The following is a 17,015-nucleotide window of genomic DNA, read 5'->3' as shown; positions in this document are numbered from 1 at the left end:
CCTCAAAAACAACCCCAGTCTGCTGATATGTTTTGCTGTATTGGTAGCCCATTTGAAAAGTGAAGTCTGAGGATAACACACTGGAGCTTTACAGCAAATTGACTATGACCTCGCCGCTCGCCATTGTTGCTTTGTGGGAATTTGTGTAATAATGTACTAAACAGTACTTATAGATACAGTAGTAGTAGTAATAGTAATGACAGTAGTATTGAATCATGTATTGGTTCGGCTAGTAACAACAACAGCTACTGCTCGAGTACCTTTGTATCAGAATAGGAGAATTAAAATGTTTGGTTTTCTGTTAATTATGATTTTTTTCTTTTTCTACTAAAAGCACTATTGAGACAATACTGCATTAGTATGGATGACCTTTAAAATGAAACTTTACCTTTAAATGACATTTACCGGTTTTGATTTGTTATGGTCCAAAATAATCTTTTACTGTGTTTCTTTGCTATAATTTACACTCTGGTTGAATTAGGAAAAAAAATATTAAGACTGTCGATAAACTGGTGACTCATTAGTTAAATTCCTTTCGACTTCCTGACTTCCACAGACTAATTATTGATCTGATTTGGCATCAGTGTTCGATATGCATCCCGATCCTTAGAATACTCCTTAAAACACATATCAAGGCAGAGGTGCTAAAACTACAGTTCCTTTAATAACCACTGGGGACTGATTTCAAATAGCAAAACAGTCCCTATAGATCCCCATGTTTAAATGCCTAACTTTGAACCATTAAAAAACATATTTACAGCCTGGTGCAAATTACAATTTTGGCCTCTATGGGTCATTTTCTCCTTTATAACAACTCTAAGGATGGTCCTTTTTTTTTTAAATATCCACCTGGATATTGCTATTAAGGTTTAATTAATAATGACTAGCAGCTACACACTGTGTAAACATCTCAAGCCACCCCTCATTTCTTTATATTTTGCTGTGAACATGCATAGAAATACAGTATAAGAGGATATTGTGGCTTGACCACCATTATTTTTTACCACATCCTATAGACAAGCTTTCACTGGCAGGGACCATATCCTTGACAATGTTTCTTGAAGGAGAATGATGGATGGAATAGAGATAGATTTAGGTTTCTGTGGTTTGGGCAAAGCTTCAATGAGGACTGGTGGTGACCCCTGGGCTGTGCTGATGGGAGACATGAGAACTGAGGAAAGGGAGAGAAGACGGGGCACAAAAATGACAACCAACAGGCTATTGTAAGGTATTATCAGCAATACAGCAAAATACTTATGTTTTAGCACTTTAAAATACACATTCATGGAGAGAGCCTGTTCAGTGCACGGTAGTACAAATTAAACAGTTTTACAGTTTTACTACTCTTTACATTAGAGTTTACATAAGAACTCAATTAGTAGTACAACTTCAACAATTTGTACTACTAACGGAGTTCTTCCATCTGGGATTGCTGACTCGGGGCATGTTGGTCTACTCTGACTGTCCAATAGGGAAATCCAAGATGAGAGGGTGCTCTAGAAAAGAAATTCCAACTGGGAACTCGGAATTTCCAACTTCTGACTTATTTAAATGATTGCCCAAAAGCAGTGGGTGATATCATGAAGGCTACATCTACCTGAAAGCACTTGTGCAGCTCTAAAACACTATTAGATACTCTTAGTCTCCATTATTACTGAAACCTTTTGATTTCAACATACACTTTACTCAATGTAAGTGACATGCCCGTGGGGTCAGCATGTTGAATTATCATAGTAACCAGGCATGGCAGAACAAGGTTATTTTTAATTCCAGGAACACAACCTGGATGTTGTATTAAATCATTTTCTGCAGTCTCTCCAGTGTGCAAGCTGTCCCACACCATCAACCGCAACCCATTTCCCATGTAGCCCTTGCTTTGACAGAGTTGAGGAAAAATGTTGCTCTAAATAGAAGCTTTGTCAACAACTCCTCGCACAGAGGGAAAAAACAAAGTCTTTGGTTTAGAGACAGACGGGCAGCAAACTGGCAGTCATCACAGCTAGCTGTCCCACAGGAGGCTGCGGGGGGATGACAGAGATAATTATTTCCTAAGAGGTGCTGCTTTCCTCGTCTGTCTCAGTCCCACAGCCCCGTCCTCTGTGCTTGCGTTGCTAGACACACTCATGAAGCTCATACTTCTAAACATTTGATGCCAACAAGCAGCAGCACTTTCGTCAGCATCATCAGAGAGAATGTGAAATACGAAGAATAGTATGGAGACACGGAAACAATTCCCAAGGTATAAATTTATTATCACATACTCTTGATATTCATGGAAGCAACACAAGTATCTCGGTACATTTCTGAAGAAAAGCTCTGTGGTCCAAAGAGATACGACTACTTGATATTTTTCAACTGAATGGGCTCTTTTCTCATGTTCTTTGTGCAGATATTCCTTTTGTTACTTACTTCATTGTGGGCACTTATTTGATATCCTCTGACTTCTCGGCACTAATCAGCGAGATGGTGATATTAAACTACACAAATGATTTTTTATTCATGCAGTTCCTCATGCAGGCGGCGTAGTGAGCTTTGATTTCCTCTCTGATACACATTCAAATGATAATTTCATTTCCTCAAAGGATTCATTTATCTCTAAATTTGAGATGAAAGCAATCAAAACAACTGTTTCGTTGAATTTCTTAAATATATTTATGAGGATGCAGACTAATCTGATTTACCGTAACATGTACTTTATGAAGTGTTTGAAAGCCACCCAGGGGGACAGGATATATCCGGCTGCTATTAAATATACATATGAAGAAAGGAGAAGGAAAGAGGAGCATGTTTCAGAGCTAAATCCAGGCACGCTGTGGAGCTTGTAATTTTACAAGAACATGCTTTTGCTCCAAGATTTCACACTTTTATCCTGAACAACCACCCAAAACTTCTGTTTAACACAATACACAAGCGGAACAAAAAGGGGTGAAATAACCAAACAGATTTTCCCTTTAAATTCAATGTGTGTGTATAAAGTCTCCTTTCCTCTTACAGGTTGCTGCAAAACCTTTGCCTTTTTTAATTGTGTCTTGTGAGTGTTTGTGACATGCCCGTGGGGTCAGCATGTTGAATTATCATAGTAACCAGGCATGGCAGAACAAGGTTATTTTTAATTCCAGGAACACAACCTGGATGTTGCTTTATTTGCTTCTCAGCAGGTGGCAGTTAGGAGGTCGTCTGCAGCAAATATGCAAAAACAAATGCCAGGATGGTTACAGCCTGGTTAAGGGAACTATTTTTGGGAATGCCATGCTGTCAAAATATGTTTGGTGTCCTTTTGATATTAATAAAAGAATAGCAAAGTAATTTTATTTAAACGTAAACACGGCAAAGCTCAAAATTAGAATGCACTGATGTACCAGATTTCCCTCCAACCTTTGGACAGCTAGTTGCTTACTGTAGAGTTGTCCGCAGTGCAAAAGTGTTACTGCAATTCATTGACAGTGCTTTGATGTCAGTGGAGGAGGGACTTCTTTCCGTTGTTCCACTTTAAAATACCCTAAAAGTTTCTGCTGAATTTTAGTCAGGCAACATCTTTGTCCACCTCATAGTTTTCTTTTTGCCGTCTTTAGAAGCTCTTGGGAGATTTTGGCCGTGTGCTGTGGATCATTATCGGCCGAGCTTCTGGAATCTCTGAGTCATTTTCTCAGCCTGTATTTTGGTATATCAGCAGACATTCATGGTGCTAAGTGTAAATGTCATCCCCCACCCACAGCTGCTCTAATGGAGCGGCGTAACACACCATCTAATTGCTCCATCTGACCAAAACAACAACAAAAAAAAGGGAGCTTCTTTTTGTGTACTGTGAGTTTAACCCTGTGATGAAACCCCACCCTAACTCTATGCTTTGGAGAAAGACCGTTAGATTATTTAGTCTTTTGACTAAAACATCATTTAGCCAGGTGTACCGTTTCTCAGGAGGAGAACAAATGTGTGTGTCTAACCTTGCTGCATGAGGAGATTACGTCTGATTGGATCACTTCAAAACTTGTCCCGCCTTTCAAGACATCGTTAATTAGTTCTGATTGGATCTCATCTTTCCAGAATATTTGCATCTCATTTTTATTCATTCGTAAAAGTTTTTGTTGTCTTGTTTTCATAAAAAAAAGGCAGTTGAACTATGACTAAAGTCATTAGTCAATGAAATTAACACCACTACAAAACAAATATGACATTTTCTGATAGCAAAGCGTTTGTCAAGGTTAGTAAAAATGGAGGACTCCAAATTCAGAGTCTGAGGCAGAAAGATTAAACTCATACGTGGGGAAAAACCAGAAGGCAGGGCAAACTGAAAGAAGTAATATGATAAATACAGTAGTAACTGCAACAGAAGATACCATAAACAACCTAAGAAAGAAACAGAAAACAAAGTCCAAAGAAAACCTAACATGTTAGGTCAATAAAAACCTCGACCCATGACGACGTTAAGGTTATGGTCATCAGTCATGTTGACCTCACAGGCCTAATCTTTCTGGGTTTTGTACCAAAAAGCAAGCAGAGTGATAACCCGCGTGTCGGTTTGAAGCACTCACCCCGTCTGTTTATGAGCTCGATTGTGCGAGTGCTCCGAGGTGGAGAATAGCCACTGCAGCTCTGATTGGTGCCACTATGCTTGTTCTATACCTCCTGATTACAGTTTCCACTGATTTTTAGTTGGCCACAAGTCTTCCTCAATGCTTTTTCATCTTTATGAAGTCTCAAAATCACATTTTTCTATTTCCTTTGGCAATTACTTTCAATGCAGAAGCCACGACACAGACATGCAGCCCAGGGGCCCTGTATTAAGACAGCCCACGGACTTCACAGACTATTTTTGAGCCATGAGTAGGTATTCACACTTACTGGAATTGACAGGCGATCTTACTTTTATTGCATTAAGTTTCTTCCTCTGAACCTCTGTTTTAAATATATTTTTAAAAGTGTTTGTTTTTGATTGTTTATCAGAAGAAATATTCCACTGTCAGCTCAGAATTATACCAGGTCTCAATCATGACGTTGCACCGGGTTGTACTCACTCCTGGTGTATACTGTAAATGTGCCTGCAACTGTTCTGACTGCATTAGTCCTTGTTTTGTTTTTTTGTGTGTTTTTCTTTTTTGAGAAAACATTAGAGCCTCATTCACATCGAGTTCATTTTAAGATTCTGTTCAGCTGCTCTCCGAGCCCTGTCAGCACTCCGTGTCAGTGAAGGCTAATGGCAGATGGACGGATGGACGACTCCATCCATATTCATTCACAGGATACCTCATGTCTCACATGTGAAGATCTGTCTGTCAGCAAGCAGCATGTGTCAGTGAGTCAATGGAAAGGTGAAGAAAAAAAAAAAGGAATGTTTGAATATCCGGACATGAGGAACGAGTCCAAAACAGTCACTGAAGGAGAAAAAAGGAGGGATATTAACAATTTAGGTGTCAAAATGGCTGACAGGTGGATGGCAGCAGGCAGGAAATCACTCTTTGCCAGATTTACAAATCTTTTGGCTTTGTTGAGCAGAAAGATTCATGACAGCTCTCTTTTCTTACCCCCCTCCCGCTGTTTTAGTCCTTCTTTTCGATTTATAAACTTCATAACACACTACACTAGGAGACTCGCACTGGCTCATGGAAGCAAGGTTCATTTGAGACAACTTTCACTAAGGATTGCTTTACATATCTTGATATTTTATTCAGAAGCTTTTCTTAAATTTTTTCGTGGTGCATGCTCAGTCATCCAGGTAAGGAAATCCCAAAAAGTAGATTTCAGATGAACAGAATCTACTTTTTGGGATTTCTGAAATGTTATTTCTGTGTCAGCGATGGGTCATGTTGCAGCAGACCGGATAAACTGCTGCAGGGAACTGCACTGTGAGAGGAGTAAACAAAATTATGGACTTTTGTAACTCTGTGGGAGGATGTCCAAATCATTGCGATGCCAACGGCAGCTGTTTAATACAGACGATAGTCGAGACTCATTGTGCGGGTGAAAACAGATGAAGTAGACATTGTTTGATTGTAAAGCTCAATGTTCTAGAGAGTCTTTGTGCTAAAATAATGATTTGTTAGAAAGCGAAGTGGAACTTCTCTGCTGAATTAACACTAACGAAAGGAATGGAGTAACTTAAAGATGCACAGTATAGATTTAAACAAGTGCAGTACCCCATTAATTGAGTGTGGCAGTATTTCCCTGTTAAATCTGGATCAGGATAGTGTTTTGTTTCATGTTTCATGTTGTGTCTCACACAGTGTACAGTACCCCTGTATCAGTATTTGAAATTTCACCCTTGAACAGTCACATTCGGCAACAACAATGGTTGGAGACTGTAGTGCGACCAAAGTTATTGCAACAGCGTTCAGTGAAGTTGCAATCTTGTTGCCTTTGAAATCATTCCTTTGAAGATAGGAAGAAGTCTTGGATTCAGTTGCTGTCTTCAAAGCAACTTTGGTGTGTCAATATGGCAATTAAGTCTGCAAGTTGGAAATGATACTGTCTGTTTGTGACACCACTAATTAACTCTGATAAAGTGTCAAAAATCACAAAGAAATTCATCCCGAGTCCAGCCAAAACAAATTTAATTGTTTATTTATGAGAGTTCAGATAGGTCACACATAAAATGTTGCACAGTGAAACTGAATTACTCACTGTGGTTCACCATTATATATTATTATTATTACCTTTTATTGATTGAAGTGAACTGGTTATTGAAAATATAGTATATGCAGTCTTTATATACTGAGTCATAAATCAGAATTTGTGCATGTAGATCTCCATGCCTGGTTGGTTTGTGAATCTTCTGTATTTTCTGGAAGAAGGGAGGCATGTTATCAGTTTCACCAGCAGAATACCAATCAGCAAACTCCACTAAGCAAAGGTCAGCAGTGGTAGTAACATGACGCAGACCATTCGTCTCTTCAACTTGCCACATTTTGCATTAAGATCCTTCTACCTTTGTTGTGTTTGTAGAAGGCAGAGGGAAGAAAACCAGATAAATGAATGCAACATTTCAGCAGATAACTGGACTGAACTGAATTGTTGCTGACTGTACAAAGTCTTGCTGCGTAGCTAAATAATAAAAAAGCTGTGCTCCTTACAAAAGTAAAACTATCCAACTGTGTGACAAACATTGTCACACTTAAATGTTTCCGATTATCAAACAAATTAAAATATTAGATAAAGATAACACAAGTAAACACCAAATGCAGTTTCTAAATTAAGGTCCAAACCTTCACAAAGTGATTGTCCATAAGCCTAATGACTGATTGGGCAACCCTTAGCAGCACAACTGTAATCAAGTGTCATCTTTGCAGAATTGTTGTAATCTAGCCACATTGGAGGTTAAGCTGTGGCATGACCTTTTTAATGTCATGCCACAGCATCTCAATCGGATTCAGGTCAGGACATCGACTAGGCCACTCCAAAGTTTTCATTCTGTTTTTCTTAAGCATTTCAAAGGTGGGTTTGCTGGTGTGGACAGGTCATTGTCCTGCTGCAGAACCCAAGTGTGCTTCAGCTCGAGGTCATGACCAAAAGGAAGGACATTCTCCTTCAGGATGTTTTGGTCGACGGTGGAATTCATGGTTCCGTTCACCACAGCGAGTCTTTCAGGTCCTGAGGCAGAAAAACAGCCCCACATCATCACACTACCACCATATTTTACTGTTGGTATGATGTCCATTTTCTGAAATGATGTGCTAGTTTTATGCCAAAAGTAACAAGACTCAAACCTTCCAACAAGTTAAACCTTTTTCTTGTCAGTCCACAGAGTTTTGGGGATCATCAAGATGTTTTTGGCAAATGTGAGACGAGCCTTTCAGTTCTTTTTGGTCAGCAGTGGCTTTCTCCTTGAACTCTCCCACGGATTCCATTTTTGCCCAGTCTCTTTCTTATTGTTGAATCATGAACTCTGACCTTAACTGAGACATGTGAAGCCTGCGGTTCTTTAATGTTGTTCTGGGTTCTTTTGAGACCTGGATGAGTTGTCGATGTGCTCTGGTTCACCACTGCTCCAAGTTTTCTACATTTGTGTAGAACGGTCAGATAGGGTCTATTTAAGTGATTCAACTGGTCTGCCAGTAATCAGACCTGACTGTATCAAGTGAAACTGAACTTGGCTTTCCAAGAAAATATGATAAATCACAGTTAACTAACTTAATTGAACAACAGAAGATCAGAAAAATATCGGCTTCTCTAATAAGTTTAATTTCTGCTGTACCATTTGTCTCTTAGAGTCAGAGTTTAGTGTAAACAACATGAAAACATGGATCCATTCTGTCTTGTGTTAACAGTTTGGGATATTGTTGTTGGTGTAACTCGAGGAAGAAACGTGGGGAATGTTTTCTTGGCACACTTTAGTGCCATTAGTACCAACTGGGGTAGATTTAGACTCTGAGGAAAAAAGTTACCAGTTTTTCATCTAATTAAGAAATGCAAAGAATAATTCTGCAGAATTGTTCAGTCTTTCAAGCACTAGACCCCACACCCTGCTTCTTGCCCAAAGCCAGCTGATGCAGGCTTCAACACCTCTGTGACCCTAGTTGGATAAGCAGTTGAAAAAGTGGCTGCAAGAGGGATAGGTGGATAAATATCATTCTTTTCCTCCTCATGTAACAGGACCAGTCATGCAGGCCATCTTGCACACTTCAGTAAGTGTAAGTGAATCATGCAGAGAGCTTTGAACACATAAGGATGAGTGGTATCCTTTGGCCCTGCCCACTGCCTTGACATTGCTGGAAACAGATTTCCGTGCATGTGGCTGGGGAAAACCCAGGAGAGAACACACCTGGAGTATTTTTTATGAGGATTATAAATAGAGCAGAAGAAGATGAGAGAAAAAATTGCTTCAGTCGTAATACCCATGAAATATTAACAGGGTATCAAGAGAAATAATGACGACTATCTCTGTGGCACTGGGAGTTTGGGAAACAGTAAATTCGTGAGTGTAGGATGTGGGTCTGTGTTGATGAGGCTGCAGTGCTGGCAGATTGCTGCCGGTGAGAGCCAGCTTCCCAGTCCTTTAGAGGAGCTTCCATCAATCACAGTCCAACTGGCGTGTCTGCAGCTGCCTAAAGTCCCACCTCTACGACACAGAAACAACAGCCTCTATTTCTTTTTACCTTGACCATCAAGGAATACATAGGCACAGAGAAACACGGGCGAGATTTAAATAAGAAAAGAGTGATATGTAGTTTCAGATCAAAACACATTATAATCATAACAAAACATTTATAAATGTGTTATAGTCAGCCTATGCATCAAAGGTGGAGTGAATAACTTTTGGGGACATAAAAATAACTTCAGTTCAATAAACCGTTGCACAAACAAAGCCAGCAGTAGGCCGAGTGTTTAAACAGGCTAGTCATACAGAGGTATGGATCGGAGCTCTATGGAAGAGACTATGATGGCTAACCTTTGTTGAGTATTGACTTGGGCTCTCGGTTATTGAACTGACTGCTTGGAAAATGATAAAATAGAAGTACAGTAGGGCTAAATGAGTTTTTTATTTGTTCAAAGGAGACTTAAAACCACACTGGACAAAAATGTACAGCAAACAAAACAGCTTTTTCCTGTGTTACGATGCATGCCTTATTTTTAAGTATACACTCATTGGCCCATATGGCATGCAACATCACATAGTTGGTGCACATTTTTCAGCCCCACATTCATGATGTGGATATCCAGTTTCACCATATCTGGTGACTGTAGAAGCCATTTGAGTACAGTGAACTCATTATCATATTCAAGAAACCAGTTTTAGATGCTTTGAGCTTTGTGACATGGTGTTATCCTGCTCGAAGCAGCCATCAGAAGATGGGGTACACTGTGGTCATAAAGGGACAGACATGATCACCAGTAATACTTGGGTAGGCTGTCACTGTGAAACAATGCCCAAAGTTTTCCAAGAAAACATCCCCCACACTAGTACACCTCTACCACCTTCCTGAACTGTTGCTATAATGCAGGATGGATCCATGCTTTCATGTTGTTGAGGTCAGATTCTGGCCCAACCATCTGAATGTTACAGCTGAAACTGAGACTGAATAGATCAGCCAATGCTTTTTCAATTTTGTGCTGTCCTGTTTTGGCAGACACCCTCTCTTCTACGTACCTTGGTTGTAACCAGTAATTATTCAAGTTGCTGTTGCCTTACTATCAACTTGAGACAGCCTGGCCATCCTCCTCTGACCTCTAAATGCTAATTACAGTCCATTCTCTGTAAACTATAGAGATGGTTATGTGTGAAAACTATAGTATACCTATAATTGCTTCTGAAATACTCAGACCAGAACATCTGGAACCAACAGCCATGCCACATTCAAGTCACTTAAATCACCTTTTTTTTCCCATTCTGTTGTTCAGTTTGAACTTCAGCAGGGCATCTTAATCATGATGACATGCTTAACTACGTGTAGTTCCTGACTTATAATTGGCTGATTAGTTACTTTCATCAACAAGAATTTGAACTGGTGTACCATTGAGTGTACTTTTGTCTTTTTTAAAATGTCTTTACATAAAGCAATAAGCAGAAGTCCCAAGTGCGCAGAAGTGTGTGTGTGAGAGAGACAGGGCTTCAGTTGAAATCATGAAATCTGAATTCATAATTATATTTTGATATTTTGAGGGGAAAAAAAGATTCATTGAGTAAAACGAAGATAGCTTTTGAGACACTGTTTCCTCCCTGTGTAAAATGATTGCAGTTTTTCTAAATATGCCTCTTTGCTTCTTTCATGGTTTTATTGCATGCCCCATTCATCTACTCTGAATTCTACACCTGTGCTTAAATCATTAATTGCTATCCTGTTTTATTAAAGTAAGTTAGACAGCTATTCATATTCCTACATTAAAGCCACGGGTACGTTAATTAATCATAATTCTACATTTTACAACAATCAAAATGTTCAGGAGTTTAGAAATATCTCTTTAATCTGTGTTAAAGTTATCACCAATAAAAACATCTCCACCCAGGAGAATAGCTGAGGACACACTGCTCTCATCTTTAAAAAGACTTGAAGAAAAAAAAAAACTGTAACTATTGCCATTTATAATGCCAAGGGATGATGAATACTCCACAGTGAATTTAGTGAGATGCAATGTAGTGTGTATCTTGAATAGCAATGAATAGCTAACAACACTGCTGAGATAGTCTTTTATGCTATCCAATGCAACTGCTCCGCCATAAAGATAACTTTTATGATGACTACAATGATCAGGCTTTTCTGATCTGCTCCTTTCATGAGCATAAATAAAGACGAAAATAAATTAGAAACACATCTCAGTATAATTGTGTCTAGTACAACACCTTTTAACTATGACGTCAAGTAATAAACGTCCAGCGGCGTCAACAAAAACGGAATATTACAGCTTTGTAAAGTAAAAATTTATTGCAAAGCTGTTGTATTGAATTGCAATAGATTCCTAGGGTGTACTTAATGTGCTCATTGGCACAGTGTGTCGATTTCAGAACTGAAGAATGAATGATCCTCTGAAGTTTAACACAATTCTTCATTCCTTTTAAATTAATTAAATCCAAGACAAGAGGTTTATACAGAATCATAGTCTGAGTTCAAAGAAGTCGATGTAGCTTCTGGGTGAAACCAAATCAGCCTTAAACCTACATTACTATTCACCAGCAGGGGGTGACTTCACTAACACAGCAGAGGTTTATGTGAAATTGCTTTTACATTTCACTTTTTTTTGTTACCTTAGTAAACATTTACCTAATGCACTTTTAATCATAATTGCTAGTTTCTGGTCTCCTTAAATACAGCATGACTGACAAGCTATACATGGGTGTGCATAGTGTCCTTGGGTCCCACCTCTTTAGCTGCAAAGCACTTGCAGTTTTGAGATTTCAGAACAACAGTGGACAAACCAATGAGGGGTTCATTCTGTGTTTTTATTAAAGTGTGTGTTTCTCGTCTAAAATCTAACAGTTCCGAGGTCTAAGGTTAACATGTTCATAAATCAGTAGTTTTAGTTTTTGGAGTGAGAGTTTAAAAACCTAAAAAGAACATTTGAGAAAGAACATTGACTATAGAAACATTACAGTTAGTAATGCTGGTTTTGTTCTGTGTTATCTTTTGTGTTTTTCATACATTCAAATAAAGAAATGGAACAAAATTATATGTTTTTGTGATTGGCTGTTTGTAACACAATACCTGAAGATACTAATTCTCCTCTGTTATCTGTTATGGGCACAACACTGGTCCATCCCTTGAGTTTGGTGCCTTTTTCATACTTCCACAGGTCACTGTTAAGTGGCCTAACAAACCTTTGCTTCAGACCACTTTCAGAAAGTTAAAGACAGTCTGGTTCCTCAGAAGCAAGACATAAATAAATGATGGGTAGCTAAAGACTTTTGCACAGTACTGTTATTTTACTCTCTTTGATATCCATGAAAAAGCAATAATGGCAAGAAGTAAATGTACTTGTGTAAACTTGAACACAACAAACAGTGAGTTACACCTATTACTCACGTTTTGAGTATCAGACATATAACAGCATCCAATAATATGTGAAGGATCTTAAAGCTAATGCAAAAGGTTACATTAAATTAAATTGTTGCTGCTTTGTAAATTGTGGAAAATCTAAATTTCTATAGCAGATGGTGAAAAACTGTTTTTTTTTTCTGTCATTTAATTCTTTACCATTACTTAATTACATTGGAGTACTATGAATGTTCACTCTATGTTGTGAAAATTTCCATCACTGCACAGCCTCCCACAGCCTCTTTTGTGTGTTCTATTAACATGAATTACCATTTCAAATATTTTGTTTTGGGGTCCAGATGCCCTGCAGTATCTGCCAAAACACATAAAGCTTTTCTTAATTTGGCTTACTTACATTTTTCACTTGCCTCCTTATTCCTTTATTCCTGACAGCTTGCAGATCTGTTATAATTAGTTTCCTCTAATGATGTAACATTGCTTCCAGCAGTTTAGGGAAATCCACCTCTTGGACTTTTGCAATTAGTCACTCGGGCTTGGAGGTCATATTGGCATGAACACATTGTATTTGGTGAAGGCTTGTGGTGAAAGGATGCTCAAAGTGACATCAGGAAAGACACAGATATTTTCAAGGTCAAACTTTCTCAGGTGAGGTGTGGTTTTTTTTCCTTTAAGCTGGTGTTAACAACAGTGAGGTGGTTAGACATCACGCTGCCACCCGGTCCACAAGAGAGAGCGACAGGCCGGTGACAGGCCGGGGCACACGGGCCTCAGTGAGTCATTGATATGGGACAGCGATGACATGCCGTCAGTTCAGCATTCGCTCTCCAGGGCTCTGGAGCTCTGAGAGGAGGGACTTGCGTAGAAACTGACGACCATAGCAGGGTTAAGCATGAGAGGGACAAGGGAGGGCAAAAGGATACAGGAAAAGTTATATTTACATGTTAAAAAAGGGAGCTCTGAAAATAAAATAAAGATGGGGTAATACTAGAAAAGTGAAAGTCATGCATCTGAAATTACAACATCAAAATTTTAGCAAAGCGCTGTACACCTCAAAAGAGGAGGAACTGTATGATGTTACTCTAAATTTACAAAGTTCACAAACAGATGGGTTACTATTTGTTTTCAAATTGCTGTTGACAGTCAGCATTGCCAAAACTACTGTTAATATTGTAAGTGCATCACAATGAAGGTCAAGCTGTCATAACAAGAAGTTAAATCTTGCCAATTATATCATATTTCCAACAACATAAACCTCGGATGAGAGGTGAAACATCTTCAAGCAACTTAAACAAGTCCAGATGCTTTTCTTTCCAAGCTCCTTAGACTACAATGACCTGGATGACTGAGAACAGACAACAACATAAACATGTTTTTTCTAAAACTGTGAAAACTTTCACTATAGGCCATGCATCTGATCAGATCAATAATCCCTGTACTGGGTGGAGCATTGGCTATTGATATGTTTGGTGCACAGATTATGTCTGCCATTGTGGTTGTGTCTGTGGGGATACGGACATGTGTTGCTGCTGTTAGTATTAGCGTGTATTTGAATTTAGAAAGTCGTGGCTGCAGAGTGATTCTATGATTCAGTCATGACATCACAGTCATGTGAAAAAGGAATTTTTCACAGGAAAAGCCAAGTTCACACCATGATCCATGGTGTGTAGTACCACCTTTAAAAGCAATAACATGAAGCAGCGGTTTCTGTACGACTTTATCAGTCCCTCATGTCATTGTAGAGGAGCTGTGGTCCAGTCTTCTTTATCACTTTACCTGAGTTCATTAATGTTTGTGGACATTCATTTATGCACAGCTCTCTTAATATTATCCACAGTATTTTAGTCAGGTTAAAGTCTGGACTTTGACTGGGCCACTGCAGCACCTTCATGCTGTTAGTTGAGATTTTTGTGCTGATATGCTGTTGTTTCAGAAGTATTTCCGAAGTCTTGCAAAACTTACACGATGCTGACGTGTCCTCTTTTAGAGACAAGAGGTTTTCTTTTGCCGACCCTTAATGAAATTTAAGATTTAAGAGCTCTGTAGAGGCTGAGATGTACCTCTTGAGTTTTTTGAAACTTCTCTGAGCACTGCACAGTCTGAGCCTCAGGTGAATTTGCAGGAACATCCACTTCTGGGAAGATTGTGTTTTTGTGTTAATACACACCTGAATGCTCCAGGCCACCAAACTGCCAAAGTTTTTGCCTTTATAAAGCTGCTCACGCTCGCTGGTGATCAATTAGTTTATCAAGTTCATCTGATTATCAGCACCTAGCTGCTACTTACACTCTTAATTCCTATGAATGCAGTAAGGATGTTCTTAGACTTTTACAGGCCTTTTTATTTTACTTTTACTTAAATTCATACTTATTTACTTTATAGTTTTGATTTTAAATGACTCTTTACCTCATTTAGCTATTTACTTTATCACTGTTACATTGTATTGTATTTTCACATAGTCTGTGTTGAACTACTCTAACAAATGAATTTCCTACTGTTTGGGATATATTTTTATAGAAGTCACATTTCCTTCACAGCTGTAAAAACCATGCCTCCGTGCAACAACTCACACACAGATGACGGGTCTGTAAAAAAAAAAATCACCTGGATCGGCTTCATTGTTCTATAAGAGCAACACACAGGGTATTTTTTTTTTCAAATGCCAGCAGCAGTTTATACTGGAAACATAATGACTCTACGCCAGATGGTAACACGCAGCTGTTATGACTCAGTAAATAATTTACATTCAGCAAACTGATCCTCGGGAGTTCTCGACAATCAAAGCCACGTTAATGAATGACTTGATTTGTGCTAAATAGTTTACAAAAATAATTAAATGAGTCAGACAGGAGCTGGCTCGAATCCAGGCTATCATGAATAAGCAGGAGCTGAATCTGCTCGGTGGCTTTGCTCCTCATTACACGAAACATGTTTAATATCAAATATCACCTAATTGAGTTCATTTTCATTCTAATAAGCTTACAAATTCCTCTTGTGCTGAGATCTGAAACCACAAAGCGCACCGTGACCACTCCTGGCAATGGCCAGTACACTGTTCATAATGTGTAAATGATATGTAGTCATTTAAATGTGTTACTTTCAGTGTTGGTCAAGTTACTTGAAAAAAGTAATCAGTAACTAATTACTGATTACTTCCCCCAAAAGTAATCCAGTTACTTTACTGCTCACTTATTTTCCAAAGTAATTAATTACTTAGTTACTTTTTAAAAACACGATTTACAACCTGAAGAGGTGATAAAGCGATAGATCAATTCTACTTTTTCTGCATAATCCATCATGCAAAATGTAATCAAATGGAAAAGTCTCTTTTTTTAACTTGTTTTATTAGTTTTCATCTTTTAACTTTATGCATCAAGCAAACATTAAATTATATGCAACATTCGCTGACTGGAAGAAATTTGTTTAACATTTAAACCTATTTTCTGCACATTCCAGCACATAAAATAAAATATTTTTTGTGTTTACACTCAGTCTTTCAAATAGATGCAAGTAAAACACAGCAGAAAATAAATAAAATCAAAGACTAGCGGTCCTGTTGCTCTATTTTCACCTGTAAAGCAGGACTGCGGTAGGCGGAGGTTTACCCTGGTGCAGGTGTGCCGCGGCGGTCAGTGGAAGAATCTGTGTTTCTCTGTGAATTTCCCATTACATGGTAGCGCACTCGGTGCTTGCTTGGAAGTTTAGGGATTTTTTTCGCTGTAAAAAGACGTTTTCTTCCCACGCACAACGGACGCTAATTATTTTGTCACTTTTTATGGAATCAAACTCAAAATAAGGTCAGTACTTCCACGCTTTAAACGCTGCACGCTCATACTCTCTCCGCACTCGATATATTATCCATTGTTGATCTGCACACAGCTGTTGCCACGAATGTTGCACTCGCTTATGTCACTGTCATGAGACATTCTCGCAAAAAAAAAATCACGGGTTTAGTAACGCAGGAACGCAGCGTGCTTACGGGAAAGTAACGGTAATCTAATTACCGATTTTGCAATAGTAATCCCTTACTTTACTCGTTACTTGAAAAAAGTAATCGGATTACGCGTTACTGCCCATCTCTGGTTACTTTCAAATGCAAATAACCTGCTTGTTCTGTATGGAAGTGTATTTATCTACATATTTATTAGCTGAACAGACAGAGAAATACTTAGGCCAGCTGGACCTTATATACTTTTATACAAATACCAGTTTATTAAAATACTTATAGCATGTGTGTGTGTGTGTGTTTGAATGCACATAAAATATAAAAGTTTGACTATTTTCCTTAAGCAAATAAGACTGAAAAACATCTCAGCATCATAACTATAATATTCTAACAGATTGTAACTAGTTTGATCCGAGATTTCAGGTTTTTCACGGACATGCTGAAGCCTCCCATCTTTGGACAAACTCGGTCGATACATGATTGATGATGAACATGGTGGGGTATTTCCTCAAGGACTCATCCATAACCTTTTGGTAATCATTCCAGTCTTGCTCTCACACCAAAGGGGGATCAAGTGAAAGGTGATGATATAATGGTTTGACCAATATGCTCTCTTTGCAGCCAGTCAGGGCCTTAATTAGACACCTTTT

Source organism: Maylandia zebra, linkage group LG9 (assembly GCF_041146795.1).
Source record: "Maylandia zebra isolate NMK-2024a linkage group LG9, Mzebra_GT3a, whole genome shotgun sequence".
Classification (NCBI taxonomy): Eukaryota; Metazoa; Chordata; class Actinopteri; order Cichliformes; family Cichlidae; genus Maylandia; species Maylandia zebra.
Note: the sequence above shows the minus strand (reverse complement) of the source record.